Raw genomic sequence first — 16,532 nt, forward strand, 5'->3', positions numbered from 1 at the left:
TTTTTTATATAAACGCTAAGCTGATAAAGTGGAAAAATCTTATTTTGCCTTGAAAAAATCTTAATGGAGTAGGCAGGCCATTTTTATGGTGCTGTCTTATATATATATATATATATATATATATATATATATATATATATATATATATATATATATATATATATATATATATATATATATATATATATAAACTTTACTTGGTCAGATTAATCCAATACATGAGGAAGTAATGGTTCTTTAAAAGTTTGCGGCTTACCGATTGATGGAAATGGCTATTTCTGCTTTTTTATGAAAACACCACTGGTGCTTATACTCATTCTAAAAGTGTTTAATATATCATTGCCAAACTTTCAGTATGTGTTGCATACAGCCTGAAATTGAACTATAGGAGTTTTGAAGTCTGTTTTTGCAAAAATATTATATGAAAATACTGTTTTAAAGAGATACATTGTAAGCTTGGTTAGTGTCTATATGAAACATATAGTTAGAATAACTGTGGTCTTAGGCCATATTTACATGTTTTTAACAACGGTGACTTCATTTGTTAGTGTGATAGTCTCTTCATCTGCGTCAATGTAAACAAATTGACCCTTGTTTATTATATTCTGAGTTTAAAATAGGTGTTAATCTGTTTCAGATCGGAATTCATCACTATAGTACCGTATTCACCAGTAACGTTTTATCCAGGATACCAGAGTGGCATCAGGATTTGATCACTTCAGTACTGTATTCACCAGTAACATTTCATCCAGGATACCAGAGTTGGCATATGGGACGATCACTTCAGTACCCTATTCCAGAGTGCATTATGTATCTTGGATCGATGACTTCAGTACTGTAATCATCATGAACAATTGAAATAAGAGACAAGAATTGCATATGTATCAAATGCAGAGAAATGTGTCAATTCTCTTGGAGAGTATTCCCCTATCAATAGATCAATACATCATAGTTTATTACAGTCATCTTGTCAGTAGGCTGCTAAACTCTTGCTGGGGGGGGGGCAATTTACTATGTCTTAAATACAGTGACATTGTTAAAATTAAAACAGAGCCTAATACGTTCTGAACAATTAAGTGTATTGGCAAAGTATGTACTTTTTATAGTTTTAAACTGAATGAGCTTATGAATGAGCTAATGTAAGCATAATTATAGTGCATTTTTGTTCTGATAATGTTGTGAACAGTTAAATTGCTTTATTGTGCATATATTACAAGTTTACAACATAAATATATATGTATCAATAACAAGAACTAATGTTTTGTTGAATAATCTATGTGCTTGTTTTTAGCTCACCTGAGCACTTTGTGCTCAGGTGAGCTATTGTGATCGCCCTGTGTCCGTCATCCGTCGTAGTCGTCCGTCGTCGTCCGTCGTCAACAATTTGACTGTTAACACTCTAGAGGTCACAGTTTGGGCACTATCTTAATGAAACTTGGTCAGAATGTTACTCTCAATAAAATCTTGGACGAGTTCGATATTGGGTCAGCTGGGTTAAAAACTAGGTCACCCGGTCAAATTAAAGGAAAAGCTTGTTAACACTATAGAAGTAACATTTATGACTGTATCTTCAGGAAACTTGGTCAGAATGTTAATATTGATAATATCAAGGTCAAGTTCGAATCTGGATCAAGTTTGGTCAAAAACTAGGTCACCTGATCAAATTGAAGGAAAAGCTTGTAAATACTCTAGGCCCCAATTTCTCGAAACTTCTTAAGCTTAACAGGCTTAAGTAGCTTTTAATATTTCAATTACTCAAAATACATACTTGAATGGAATTTTGATAAATGAAAAATGGTTTAATTTAACTAACATATAGATAATTCCTATCTAAAGTTTAAAAACTCTTAAAGAAGTATATACTATCCAAATTATTGAAAACCAAAAATAGTGAGTTTAGCTTAATCCGGTTATAAGGGACTTAATAAGTATCGAGAAATTGAGGCCTGAGGTCTCATTTATAACTGTATCTTCCTGAAAGTTGGTCTGAATGTTTATATTGATTAGCTTCAGGCCAAGTTCGATCTTGGTCATGTGCGGTCAAAAACTAGGTCATTAGGTCAAATTATAAGAAAAGCTTATTACCACTCTAGAAGTCACATTTATGACTGTATGTTAATTATACTTTGTCAGAATGTTTATATTGATTAGCTTTATGCCAAGTTCGAATCTGGGTCATGTGCAGTCAAAAACTAGGTCACAAGGTCACGTAATAGGAAAAGCATGTCAACACTCTAGAGGCCACATTTATGACCATATGTTCATGGAACTTGATCAGATTGTTATTCTTGATGATCTGTATTGGATTAGATGAGCAATACAGGACCTTCAGGGCCCTCTTGTTTTTTTAACTGTTATAGATGTATAATTCAGTTTAAAGACTCATACTTTAAATAATTAAATGTTTTCATACTTGCTGCATACATCGTTATATTCATTGATGGAATGGTGCTAACAAAATCAACTACAGGGAATTTATATTCATTTCAAACTGCTGAGGTGGTCAAACCATTTTTCCAGGTTATTTGCAGAACCTTAAAAATCTAAAATATACACAATGCCGTTTTACATATTAAAATAGTTTAGTACAGGTTAATTGTCAGATAACTGTAATAATTAGTTTCAAGTAAACTCAATCTATTTCGGTTTACCTTCTTATGTTTAAAGTAGAAATCATTTATTTGTACTGTAAATGTTTGTATGATATTCAGTATTAGGTAAATTAATATACTTGTGTTTGTTATTATGAGTTTTTTCAAACATTAACATATTAAATTTGCTTTGCATTGCCTTAACCTTACTTGTTATGCACCTTAATAATCTAATTGGTGTAGTCAAAGTCATAGTATGTCATATAAAATGAATTTTGCCCTTGACACTTGTTCACCTAAGAAAAATGTACTGCATTAGCAGTTTCTGCAGTTGATAACATATCTAGAGCCCGTCTAAGGCAGTGCCTTATTTCATATTAGCAGTAATGGGTTGGATGAGACATCTAGATTACTATAGGAATGTTTGCCTGAAAATATAAATTAACTAAATGGCAATTATTAAATAGAAGTTTGATCGTATCAAAGTCGTATTTTACCTCGTATTGTTCTTCCATGTTTCTTGTTTGTGATTTTTTTTGTTTTTTGTGTTCTTTGTCTTTGGCGTTTACTCAGTGCCATTAAACCGGGTTTATGTTTAAACTTTTTGCTACTGAGCTTGTTTCTGTAGTTTTTCACATAAGTATAATTATGTAAGCCACATAAACGAAACCTCGTTTTCATACTGCAGGACGTCACACTTTACTTCCGGCCAAGTGGTGAATGATTTTGGTAGCTGGAGGCTGAACACCCAGCGGTTCGTTTACAGACACAGATCCAGAACCAGGATGTATAATGTGAATGTAATAGACGATTTCTTCTGGTTTTGGAACCAAGTCTAAGTCTGCCCAGATATCGATGTCGACTTATTAAATCATAAACATATTTTATTAATCAGAAAATAACCTAATAGTCGCAATTGTAAAATAAACGTCTACAAATGTTTCTTAGTTTACCATCATGGGCATAACACTGCCAAGATTATATGAACTATTGGAATATTTTATCGAAATATCTTAGGTGGAAGAAAGAATCAGTCCTTACTACGGGATCAATATGTATCGTTATATAAGTTACTAGACCGAATCTTCGTCAATCTTGATTTATAATAATTTGTAAACTTTAAATTAGTCTTGCTTATACAATTGAAATAACTTTTATCAAGAATGCACACAATATTGCGAAGATGCAGGTATATATTTTTTATTGAGTTACGGTTTTCTTATTTTTTTATGCACAATTCTAGTACTAGATTTATAACTTCGATGAAATGGGGGGGGGGGTGCGGAAACGAAGAGGACGATGCCTCTCGCAAGGGGAACGTGAAGCGTCAAACATGTATTTACCGCGGAACCATGTCACCGCTCATCTCTACATATCCGCCGACGGGAAAATTCTACCGCAATGCAATATATAAAGGACAACTTTCATCATCGAACATATAAGGACGGTTTCCGAGTTCGTATTTTGCCATTTGAGGTACAATGTAGTAAACGTCACATAAAATATATATACAGTTTACTTTTGAGTTGTTTATTTACGTGTCACTTTTTCTTCCACAGTCAGTGCAACTGTATTTAGATGTTGTATAAGTGCCGCTATTTATCAAATTACAGTTACGTTTGTATTATTTTATAAGTGAAATAAACTGTAACAAACGCCAGCTCTTAAACATATCATTTTATTGAGTTGCAACTTTTTAAACAGAGACAATATCGTGGATGACATCGCAATATATAACATCAATGTACTACGTACTTATTGTAATAAAATTCAAAACAAAAAAGTGGACATATGCGGCCGCAAAAAACGGAACTGCAAGGGTTCGCTTTAAGGCGCCAAGCAGTCCGTTAAAAATAACAACCAGCCGAGATAAGGGCAGATAATTTGTATTTTTACCCCCCTTTGCTAAATATTTAAAGTTAAACTTAACGCAATGTTTGTACGCAATACACACCCTGCTGACACGCAATTAAAACGCAAAGCAAACTGTTTCCACAGCGTTTAAAGGTTAAACGCAAAAATTACTGGACACAACACGCAAGACCCTGCTGACACGCAATCAAAACGCAAAGCAAACTGTTTCCACAGCGTTTAAAGGTTAAACGCACAAATTACTAGACACAACACGCAAGAACCTGCAGGGTTGCGCAACATAGGTGTTACCATAACACAAGAGCAACAACCTAAGGACTTGTATATTATATTGCGTTAAATTATCGTCTTAACATGTTTTTGCCCGTTTGTCTGTAACCACCAATTCACCGATGGGTATGGGGCTTAGCCCCGCCATCAAGTTTCAAGTTGGGAACAAACATAAAAAATATTGGATTTAACCAAAAAGATTATTGACTGATATAGTGATCATGTAGATTAAATGTTGCCCTACTCTCAGCTGGCTGAATTTTTCCGCCACAGAAACTTGGTTTCCCCCAAAAATTCGCCCGACATAATTAGCAGCTCAAGTTTTTACCTTATTTTTAAAATCGCGTCTCTGAGGTAATCGAGATAAAATTCGATTCCGACGTCATTTAAATGGACGCCGTCATTTCTAAAGAAATGATCTCCTGCCTTAATGTCGCAAGTAATCGCATCAGACGGACCCCCGGATGCAGTTATCAACCTCCCCAATCTATTTATTCGCGTCCGTTTGTGTTCGATCGCTTTCGCATCGCTCGCACCCAACCACTTGCGGCGTTGAATTATATCTATCCATACTATGGTGGCGGCCGGGAAGGCGGTTCTAATGTAACAGAGCTCCTTATTTATAATGTTTTTGAGTCTAAAAATTGACTCTGACACGAGATCATTACCACCGAGGTGAATAAAAACAGCCCTTGGTGGACTTTGAAACAATACCTTAGTTTCGATGGCACGGCGCAGCCCGTGCCACCCAAGGCCCCTTACCCCGTACCATCCTAACTCGCATGAAGTGCGTAGGTTCACTTTCCCCGTGTCCCTCGCCCGGACGCCATCCCAATATGGTAGGGAATCCCCAACTATCCAGATGTCTGAAAAGTGGTAAATAGCAGCCCTATGATAGACCTAGATGTTGTAGACACATAAACTATATATTTTTCTTCGGTTTAAAAAATACTGTAAAATCCCGCCTTCACTGGCTACGGTCTTATGTAGCGCTTGTAGCAATTCGAACGCCAGCGGCCCAGTTGCATAATTTGCTCATTTGACATACCCAATGAAGCCAAATCGGTAGCCCGGCCTATTCTAAAACTGTGCGTTCTGTAATGGCCTCTCGCATACGCAGTTTTTTGAATGCACTTAGAAAGAACACTTGCCACTTGCTGCCTGGTAACCGCCCTCCCGTTATTGTGGCAGAACAAAGGGCCCTTAGATAAAGCGCGTGTTTTACAATATTCACGCATCGCCAAAACAGGGCAGATTGTTTTTTTCCGCTTCTGCTGGGAGCTTTAATGTCAATGGAGTCGTTTTTTTGACTTGTTTTGTGTGTTTTTAACGTGATTGCAATACTTTTCAAATTGATTTTGCAATCATCCGTTAACAATGTCGGGTTACTCGTGGAATTACTCGAAACTAACTCACCGACGCGAAAAAGGCCAAAATATGCTAATGTAAATATTGTGTGAAACAGACTCGCCTCGTATTGCGTATAACAAACTTCTGTTAGTACGGAACATACCTCCCTTAAGATGTTTTTCGTCAGGGGGGGGGCGCGGTTGTCTTTTGATGGTCTTCCTCGTCGAAAAACCTTCTAACATTTTTTGTATAATGAATGACTTTTGAAAATCAAACCATCCATGAAGTTTATGAAAGTAATTAATTGCTGCTATGTATGTTGCGATAGTGCTCGCTGCGCGACCTATTTTAAAACTATACGCAATGAACAAAACTGTGTTGTTCGTTAGCTGGCCAATCTCGATCGATCATATACTTTTCGCGAAACATTTTGAACGCGTTCAGGCCAGTAGCATACGCCAATTGTGTATTCGGAGCTATTCCGGCCGCAAGAAGTTTTCCAGCTCGATGTTGAATATTTTCCAAACAAGGCTGGGTACCTGTCGCGGTTCGCGTTCTGCATTTGGGGCCAATAGTCTGAACTTCTCGTACTGAAAACGAGACAATGCATCGCAAATTAAGTTACTTTTCCCGCTAACATGTTGTCCCTTTATCACTGCATTTAATCTGAGGCATTTTAGGGTTAGAAGTCTAACCAAGCGCATGACATTGGGGTTTTTTAGACGAAAGTTTATTCATAATCTGAACCACCGCTGCATTATCGCAATTAAACTTTATTTTTTTGTTTGTGAACCTATCCTCCCAAATAAAGAACGCAACTAATATAGGGAATAACTCGAGTCACGTGGTGTCCCTAGTCAAACCTGAGTTATGCCAGAAGTCGGGCCATTTTGCACTGCACCATTCACCTTGAAAATATATTCCAAACCCCAAACCTACGCCTCCCGCACTGTCTGAGAAAAACTCTACATCCTCATTTGATATCCAAAAACTGTCGTGAAAGATAGAAACTCCGTCATGCGACCTAAAAAATTCGAGCCACATTAACAAATCGTGTTTTATATCTTTATTAACTCTTATGTGATGATACGGTTTTGTTAAACCGCGTATTGAGTCAATTAGGCGCCGACAGAAAGGTCTACCCATTGGTATAGCTCTGCAACAAAAGTTTAACGAGCCAATTAAAGATTGCATAGCCTTTAATGTTGTTTTTTGCTTAGCCAAGACAACAGTTATCATTTCGATGACCTGCTCTATTTTATCTCGCGGTATTTTAACAGTCATGTTATTAGAATTCAGCTCTAAGCCTAGAAAAACTAATATTTCAGTCGGTCCCTCCGTTTTTTCTTCCGCAATTGGTACTTTTATGTCCGCCATAGTATTTATAAAAATATGCATGATTGACGCACAAGCCTCTACATTTTTGCCCCCCCCCCCCTAAAAAAATCATCCAAATAGTGCAGCAACTCGCCTGATGACATTTTTTTTTTCTAACACAATATTCTAGTAACGTTGAAAAACTTTCAAAGGTGCTGCAACTTATAGAAGCGCCAAAAGGTAATGCCTTATCAACGAAATATTGCTCTTTATGTTTAAAGCCTAACAGTTCGAAATCGACTTGCCTAATGGGAATTAGCCGAAAAGCATTTTTGATGTCCATTTTGAACAATTTGCAATTTTTTCCTAATCTTTGAATCATGGCAACAGCTTCGTCAAAACCAGTATATTGTACAGATGCTAGGTTTGGATCTATATAATCGTTTACCGACTCCCCTTCCGGGAAAGAAAGGTGGTGGATCATACGAAATTTATTCACATCCGGCGCATTTGGGTTACTGGTTTTCTTAGGCACTAGACCTAGTGGTGAGACAATTAAATTCTCAAAAGGGGGGAAATGAAAGGGCCCGCAACCCGTTTTTCAGCAATTTCTGCATTTATTTTTTGTGATACAATATCTGGCCGAGCAAGAGCTGAACGAAGATTTTTTGAATTTCGCGCCACACGTGGCCCGGCATAATGTATTGGGAAACCTTCTTTAAATCATTTAAGAATAATCTGTAACTTGTTAAAATCAAATCCTTCCGAATGCAATTGTAATTTATGTACATCTATTGGGGTGGGGGACAAATTCATAACGTCCAAATTATTTGGCTCATTGGCGGGCACCTCGAAAGAAGGGTCTCCCCCTGCCGCGAAAAACAATTTGGCGGCCTCTGTTGGCGGCTGGTGAGCGTGTAACAGCAAATTGGTTCGACCCCCCGCCGCAGCTCGCTGCAGGGTGCTGACCGCCACAGCTTGAACATGTATGGCTAAAACGACAATTTGGCCACCTACAATTGCCACTGTTGTATTCGTGGCATGTGAATTTGCGGGTCGATGGAATTTGCCCAGTGTGACTGACGGGTTCGCTGTTCTGTGTGCAGCGCCACCACAGATCTGTGTTTATATGGGCCCAAGATGACGGATAAATCGCCTGGCGTAGCCGAAACTGTTCGTCATAAGCCCGCCATGCGAAACCCCCCTTTTTAGAGCTCTCTCTGATGTTAAACATATAGTGTAGTAATTCATTGGCCTTACTTGGAAATCTTGCGAGATACACTCCCGAAAAAATAATAAACGCGTCAGTCCATTTTTCGATGTTACTGATTTTTTCCCTACACTCACGTGGCTTTGACTCAATTTTTTAGCATACGCCAATTGTGTATTCGGAGCTATTCCGGCCGCAAGAAGTTTTCCAGCTCGATGTTGAATATTTTCCAAACAAGGCTGGGTACCTGTCGCGGTTCGCGTTCTGCATTTGGGGCCAATAGTCTGAACTTCTCGTACTGAAAACGAGACAATGCATCGCAAATTAAGTTACTTTTCCCGCTAACATGTTGTCCCTTTATCACTGCATTTAATCTGAGGCATTTTAGGGTTAGAAGTCTAACCAAGCGCATGACATTGGGGTTTTTTAGACGAAAGTTTATTCATAATCTGAACCACCGCTGCATTATCGCAATTAAACTTTATTTTTTTGTTTGTGAACCTATCCTCCCAAATAAAGAACGCAACTAATATAGGGAATAACTCGAGTCACGTGGTGTCCCTAGTCAAACCTGAGTTATGCCAGAAGTCGGGCCATTTTGCACTGCACCATTCACCTTGAAAATATATTCCAAACCCCAAACCTACGCCTCCCGCACTGTCTGAGAAAAACTCTACATCCTCATTTGATATCCAAAAACTGTCGTGAAAGATAGAAACTCCGTCATGCGACCTAAAAAATTCGAGCCACATTAACAAATCGTGTTTTATATCTTTATTAACTCTTATGTGATGATACGGTTTTGTTAAACCGCGTATTGAGTCAATTAGGCGCCGACAGAAAGGTCTACCCATTGGTATAGCTCTGCAACAAAAATTTAACGAGCCAATTAAAGATTGCATAGCCTTTAATGTTGTTTTTTGCTTAGCCAAGACAACAGTTATCATTTCGATGACCTGCTCTATTTTATCTCGCGGTATTTTAACAGTCATGTTATTAGAATTCAGCTCTAAGCCTAGAAAAACTAATATTTCAGTCGGTCCCTCCGTTTTTTCTTCCGCAATTGGTACTTTTATGTCCGCCATAGTATTTATAAAAATATGCATGATTGACGCACAAGCCTCTACATTTTTGCCCCCCCCCCCCCCCCCCCTAAAAAAATCATCCAAATAGTGCAGCAACTCGCCTGATGACATTTTTTTTTTCTAACACAATATTCTAGTAACGTTGAAAAACTTTCAAAGGTGCTGCAACTTATAGAAGCGCCAAAAGGTAATGCCTTATCAACGAAATATTGCTCTTTATGTTTAAAGCCTAACAGTTCGAAATCGACTTGCCTAATGGGAATTAGCCGAAAAGCATTTTTGATGTCCATTTTGAACAATTTGCAATTTTTTCCTAATCTTTGAATCATGGCAACAGCTTCGTCAAAACCAGTATATTGTACAGATGCTAGGTTTGGATCTATATAATCGTTTACCGACTCCCCTTCCGGGAAAGAAAGGTGGTGGATCATACGAAATTTATTCACATCCGGCGCATTTGGGTTACTGGTTTTCTTAGGCACTAGACCTAGTGGTGAGACAATTAAATTCTCAAAAGGGGGGAAATGAAAGGGCCCGCAACCCGTTTTTCAGCAATTTCTGCATTTATTTTTTGTGATACAATATCTGGCCGAGCAAGAGCTGAACGAAGATTTTTTGAATTTCGCGCCACACGTGGCCCGGCATAATGTATTGGGAAACCTTCTTTAAATCATTTAAGAATAATCTGTAACTTGTTAAAATCAAATCCTTCCGAATGCAATTGTAATTTATGTACATCTATTGGGGTGGGGGACAAATTCATAACGTCCAAATTATTTGGCTCATTGGCGGGCACCTCGAAAGAAGGGTCTCCCCCTGCCGCGAAAAACAATTTGGCGGCCTCTGTTGGCGGCTGGTGAGCGTGTAACAGCAAATTGGTTCGACCCCCCGCCGCAGCTCGCTGCAGGGTGCTGACCGCCACAGCTTGAACATGTATGGCTAAAACGACAATTTGGCCACCTACAATTGCCACTGTTGTATTCGTGGCATGTGAATTTGCGGGTCGATGGAATTTGCCCAGTGTGACTGACGGGTTCGCTGTTCTGTGTGCAGCGCCACCACAGATCTGTGTTTATATGGGCCCAAGATGACGGATAAATCGCCTGGCGTAGCCGAAACTGTTCGTCATAAGCCCGCCATGCGAAACCCCCCTTTTTAGAGCTCTCTCTGATGTTAAACATATAGTGTAGTAATTCATTGGCCTTACTTGGAAATCTTGCGAGATACACTCCCGAAAAAATAATAAACGCGTCAGTCCATTTTTCGATGTTACTGATTTTTTCCCTACACTCACGTGGCTTTGACTCAATTTTCCCGGCGTCATTTAGCCGCAAAATGTTACTACTAGCATAGTCTTGCAATTCAATGGAACCCTTTAACAGAAGAGCCAAATTAATAAAACTTCCCTTTTGAATTTGTTCCCTCAATGGCTGTGGAACATGTGCAGCCAAGTCGTCATCACTAAGACGAACAACTGAAATTGGCAAAGTGGTCTCTGGACCTTGACTTTGACCTGGTGAATCAGTGCCCTCACCACCCCCCGGAATAATTTTTGAGGCCAATATAATTTTCTCAAAATCAATCAGATTCTCACCCGCAGGTTTCTCTGGTACATCTTCCAAATTTCCCTCGACCAGGTCCTCTTCCACCTGATGTTTTCTTTTCCTTCGAGCCTTAGGCATCTCTGTGCAATTTTAACTTAAAATAATGTGAAGAAAACAATGAAAATACTTCGATTTAATACGATTTTATGAAGCTGTAATTTTTTGTATGCTATCCTTCAGACGACGAAAACGGAAAGGAAGAGCTATGACAGACTGGTTAATAATTTCAGCCTTAAATCTTGATATCTGATTACATTCGATCCCAGAATCGAAAGCAGTCTATAAAAATTAATTGCACTTCCGGCTGTCAGAAAGTGTTAACAAACGACCACAATGCGTCAAAATTACAAAGTTGTGTATTACTGCGACTACATAAACAATTCTTACAGAACTTAAATAGAGCGGTTTATTTCCTAAAAATAAATGTCGTTATGCCTATAAAGTCATAACGAATATTACTTAGTAAAATGCACATAAAATGAACTCAATGTTCTGTATATTTACAGGGTCATGGCTCTCTGCGACCAGCATCACTGGCTATATGAACACGGACGTATTCGGTGAATGGTTCGAGCGTTGCTTCCTACCGAACTGTGGGAGAGCGCGGCCAATGATGCTGGTTATGGACAACCATTTACAGCCGCGAGAGCCTGCCCCTGATTGAGCCAGCGAGGGCTAACCAGGTGATATTGCTGGGATTACCAAGTCACACCAAGCAACTACTCCAGTCGTTAGAAGTGCACGTAAATTAGAAATTAAACTTTTGTTCTTTCACATGCACTGAATCAGTTGACGCCCTTCTCGCCCCGGCCTTTATCCACCTAACTATCAAGCAATTCATGCAACTCCGTGCATCTTCATCCAAGGTAACGATCCCGGGTGATGATAAGCCGCCCACACCTTTGGCCACTTCCTAGCAGGATTACAATTTTTCTAATAAACGGTAAATTGTGTTTTTCTCCAAACATATCTTTATTTAATCTTATGAAAACCTTATTAAATATCAAATCATTTTGGCAGCATATTCTGGTAAAAAATGATGTGTTTAGTTTGGATCAATGTGAAGTACCTATACTGTAACAATGGAATTTTAAACCTGATATTTCACTCCTTAGTTTGCATTGGAAATATCAAAGTGATATTTTCACTGTTGATGTTTCACTGATGATAAAACTCCATATTTCATCGAAAAACATACAAAAAAAAATAATATATACGGAAAAAGGATGAGAAAAAAAATGGAACAAGAGGCGGGACATAGGAGAAGGAGCGATTTTGGAATATAGCTACGAGAAAAGTATACGTGTGTTGTGAGCTCGGAAGGGTAAACGATGAACAAGATGGCGTTGACAGAGGAAGTGAATGTGCATCGAGTGAATGGTATCATTTGGAGTGTCTGTGTCCGGCTATAAAGTATGATTTAAGGGCGGGTGTTGACGCGTGTGTGTGGGGGGGGGGGGGGAGAAGGGGAGAAATCGTTTGTGTGTTCTACTTAGGCTAAGAAGAATAGACTTATCATATCATCATGAACCAGGTACCGTATTATTTGTTGAGTTGTATTTTACTTATACGTTATATGTCCTTTTTCATGTACTTTACTTTTATCGGAAGACTGTTTGGAGTATAAAGTTATTTAAATAATATATAGTTAAACAAGAAATATTGTTGCAGAGTTACCAACGTGTATATATTGTACATGCGTATTATATCTGAGATACGACTATGTTTAACATTCTCAAGAAAACGGGGCAACTGCAATCCATCCCATTGAGGGTATAAAACTTCCCTACCCCAATACTGATACCACACAAGAGCGAATCAGTCATTTTATAATGATACTCAACTTTTTGGCAAAAATTATAAAAATCTCTTCCGCACATACTTCACACTTTGTCTGACTATGAAAAAGCCTCTGGTTCTAAACTTAATAAACTTAATAATCAAAATCATCTGGCCTGCTTATAAGAAAATTTAAAAATAACACACCGACGTGTAGGATATTTAGTGTTCAAGCTCATTACTCAACAAATGGGATCGCCGGGCATATTCACAGATTCATTAAGAAGAGCAGACAACCAAAATCCATTAACCAGATTACAAAGTCGCCCAAATTACATTTAGTAAGGAAAATAACGAGATTTTTATTCATTAAAGAAGCTTTTTCTATATTTCACTTGAATTAGCATGTGTTAATTAATAAATTGATAACACGATCACCTTAGAGTAGCTCTTAACGATATAAGACTGCCGTGCTCTTCATTGTGAAACTTTTTCAACGTTAATTTTAGGCTACAACAAATTGATCATTTGTTCGTCGGATTTGCCGCACCTAAAATACGGAAAAACGAAAAAAAAAATAAAAAAAAATTGCGCCCGCACATATTATTTTGCCGCGCGGATTTTTTTTGTATACTTCTCAATTTCCCCTATTTTCTGAATTTCTTTTACTTAAAATTTAAACCTGCAACGTCGACTTCGACTTTTTTTGAAGGTATTTCTATGCTTTAGATTCTTCGCGAGCAAACTTTCCTCGTGTCAGGACAAAATCAGGCCCGGGTAACCGCAAAACAGCTGATATTTGTTGACAGTCTTTTTTGTCGGGCATATTTTGCAGGACGCACCGTTGTTATTCATTTCCGGTATTATTTTTCAGTTTACTAAATCAGTTTTATTAATGTAAAATACACGTTTTAGGTGAAAATCAGTGTCATAGTCAATGGATTATAGTCTTCAGTAAACAACAGAAGTTTCACAGCGTCGAAGGCAATAATTATCTATGTGTGTTTTTAATAATTCATTGTTTTGTACTCAAAATTTAGTGGTAATAACTAAATCTGATTTTGAGTGCAAAACTTCTATAGGCACATTGAAGCGTGACGTCACACGCACCTGCTGGTCGGCCTCGAATACAACTGGTTGGCAAAACACCGCCATTGTTATTTACAATCAGAGCGTGAATATTGCGGGATCTTTTGACAGCGTTATTTATAGAAAGTGTAAACAAAAACTCAGAATGCCGACTAGTTGTTCTGCACTAGGGTGCACACAACGTTTTGTGAAATAATCTGGATTTAACATGTTAAGTTGTGGGAGCCTTCGGATCATGACCGTCTTTGCAGCATGCATTTCGCCGAAGGTATTAAGTAATTATGTTATTTTTTAAGTACTACAGTATCATGTTTTAATTATCATCCCATTTTCGTGTTCGAGATGTAAAAATGGTACTGTACCAAGAAACTACTACCAGACAAAAATAATTGGTAGTAATTAAAGTATCCGGGATATGTTTGTATTATCTGTATAGAATGCTGGCTTAATTGTTACAGTTTCGGTATCAATGGTTAGACCCTAAAAGAATATTATGACATATTGTTCAACAGGTGAATAATAATTATAACTCCATATTATATATACATAATTTGTTATACATTGGCAGGAACACCGTCCAAGGACCAATATCACCAGGATTACATACCGAGTGTATTCAGTTTCGCTACCACAGCCAAGCAGCCTGAGCAGACTCCTGCACGAGCAGATAGGTTCAAGCGCCTCCAGAGACGCAGACTTGTCTTAACACCAAATGACAAAGAAAACCGCCAACAAGCCAATGACCAAGACGAAATTGCTGAGGCACTCCTGATGTTAGGACATGATCTACCTCAATCGTGTGACCAAGATATTAGATTAAGCTTTAAACTTTATGTACTTAAAAAAAATAACTTAGCATTCTATCACACTAAGAATTATATAGAAGGCTAATTAAAGACATGCATACATAATAAATCCAGAACTGTCCACACACACAGATTGCAGCTGTATATATGCCTAAAGCATAAGTCATTTCATACTTGCAGGCACAGATCCAGGACCTGATCCCATCCAGGAAGAGCTTGACAACCTAAAGGCAGACTATACATCCCTGCAGAAGGATCATCAGCGCCTGATGTGTGAAAATAGAGACTTAAAAGAGCAGATAAAGAAAACAAACTTTTCATACAAGAACCTTGGCAACCGTGAGGTATCAACATTGACTGGTCTGCAATCAATGACAATGTTTACCTGGCTTCTGGCAACAGTATCTGATGTCATAAAACCAACCGGAAAGCTTTGCCGGGGCAATGTACTGCTAATGGTGTTGATGAAACTTAAGTTAAATCTCACTAATAATGACCTTGCTATGAGATTCCAGACATGCCCAACACAGGTGTCAAGAGTGTTGACTCAAAGCTTGCCTAATCTCGCAAAACGACTCAAATTTCCTTTGCAATGGCCTTCAAAAGATGCTATTATGAAAAACATGCCAAGAACATTCAAAAAGAACTACAAAAAGTGTCGTGTAATTATTAACTGTAGTGAGATTTTCATTCAAAGGCCAACAAATCTTGATGCTAGGGCTTCTACATGGTCTAACTATAAAAGTCACAATACCCTGAAATTCCTAATCGGCATAACACCCTATGGATCAGTAAGTTTCCTATCGAAGTGCTGGGGGGGGGCGAGTATCTGACAAGGAGATCACAGCACGATCTGGATTATATGAGCTTCTAGAAGTAGGTGACCTTGTTCTTGCCGATAGGGGCTTTCTCATTGCTGATGAACTAGCAGCCCATGGAGCATCTCTGGCAATACCACCATTTGCGAAAGGGAAAAGTCAGTTCTCACAAAGGGAAGTGGAATGTGCGAGAAGACTCTCAAAGTCTCGCATACATGTTGAGAGGGCAATTGAGCGTGTAAAAAGATTTCAAATTTTGAAAAACACCTTGCCTATTTCTTTAATTAGACACGCAGATTATATTTTGACAATTTGTGCGGCTTTCACAAATCTTCTCCCCAAACTTGTGAAGTAACTTTTATGTTCATGTTAATGCTTAAAGCAGGAAGCTTAAATTATTTACTACTCAAAGACATATTTATAACTTATGTATGCTTATAATGTGCTTTTGAATGTGCTGTTTAATGCTTGATAAATGGCATATTTCTTATACATGTAACTTATTGGAAGCTAATTTAAATGAAGTCACTGGAAGTATTAAAATGAGAATGAACTTTATCTTCTTTTGTTTTTGTTTTCTATTTGGCCAAATTAAACAAAATATTTATTTGCAGTCATCTGACAGAATATGAAGAAATGACAAAGTAAAATATATTGTTGTTCCTATTTTGTTCCAACATGGCCCGAAAAACGAACTCTATTTAAGGATGGCCTTACAACATTATTAAATGTAAAAAAGTG

Source organism: Mya arenaria, chromosome 1 (genome assembly GCF_026914265.1).
Source record: "Mya arenaria isolate MELC-2E11 chromosome 1, ASM2691426v1".
Classification (NCBI taxonomy): Eukaryota; Metazoa; Mollusca; class Bivalvia; order Myida; family Myidae; genus Mya; species Mya arenaria.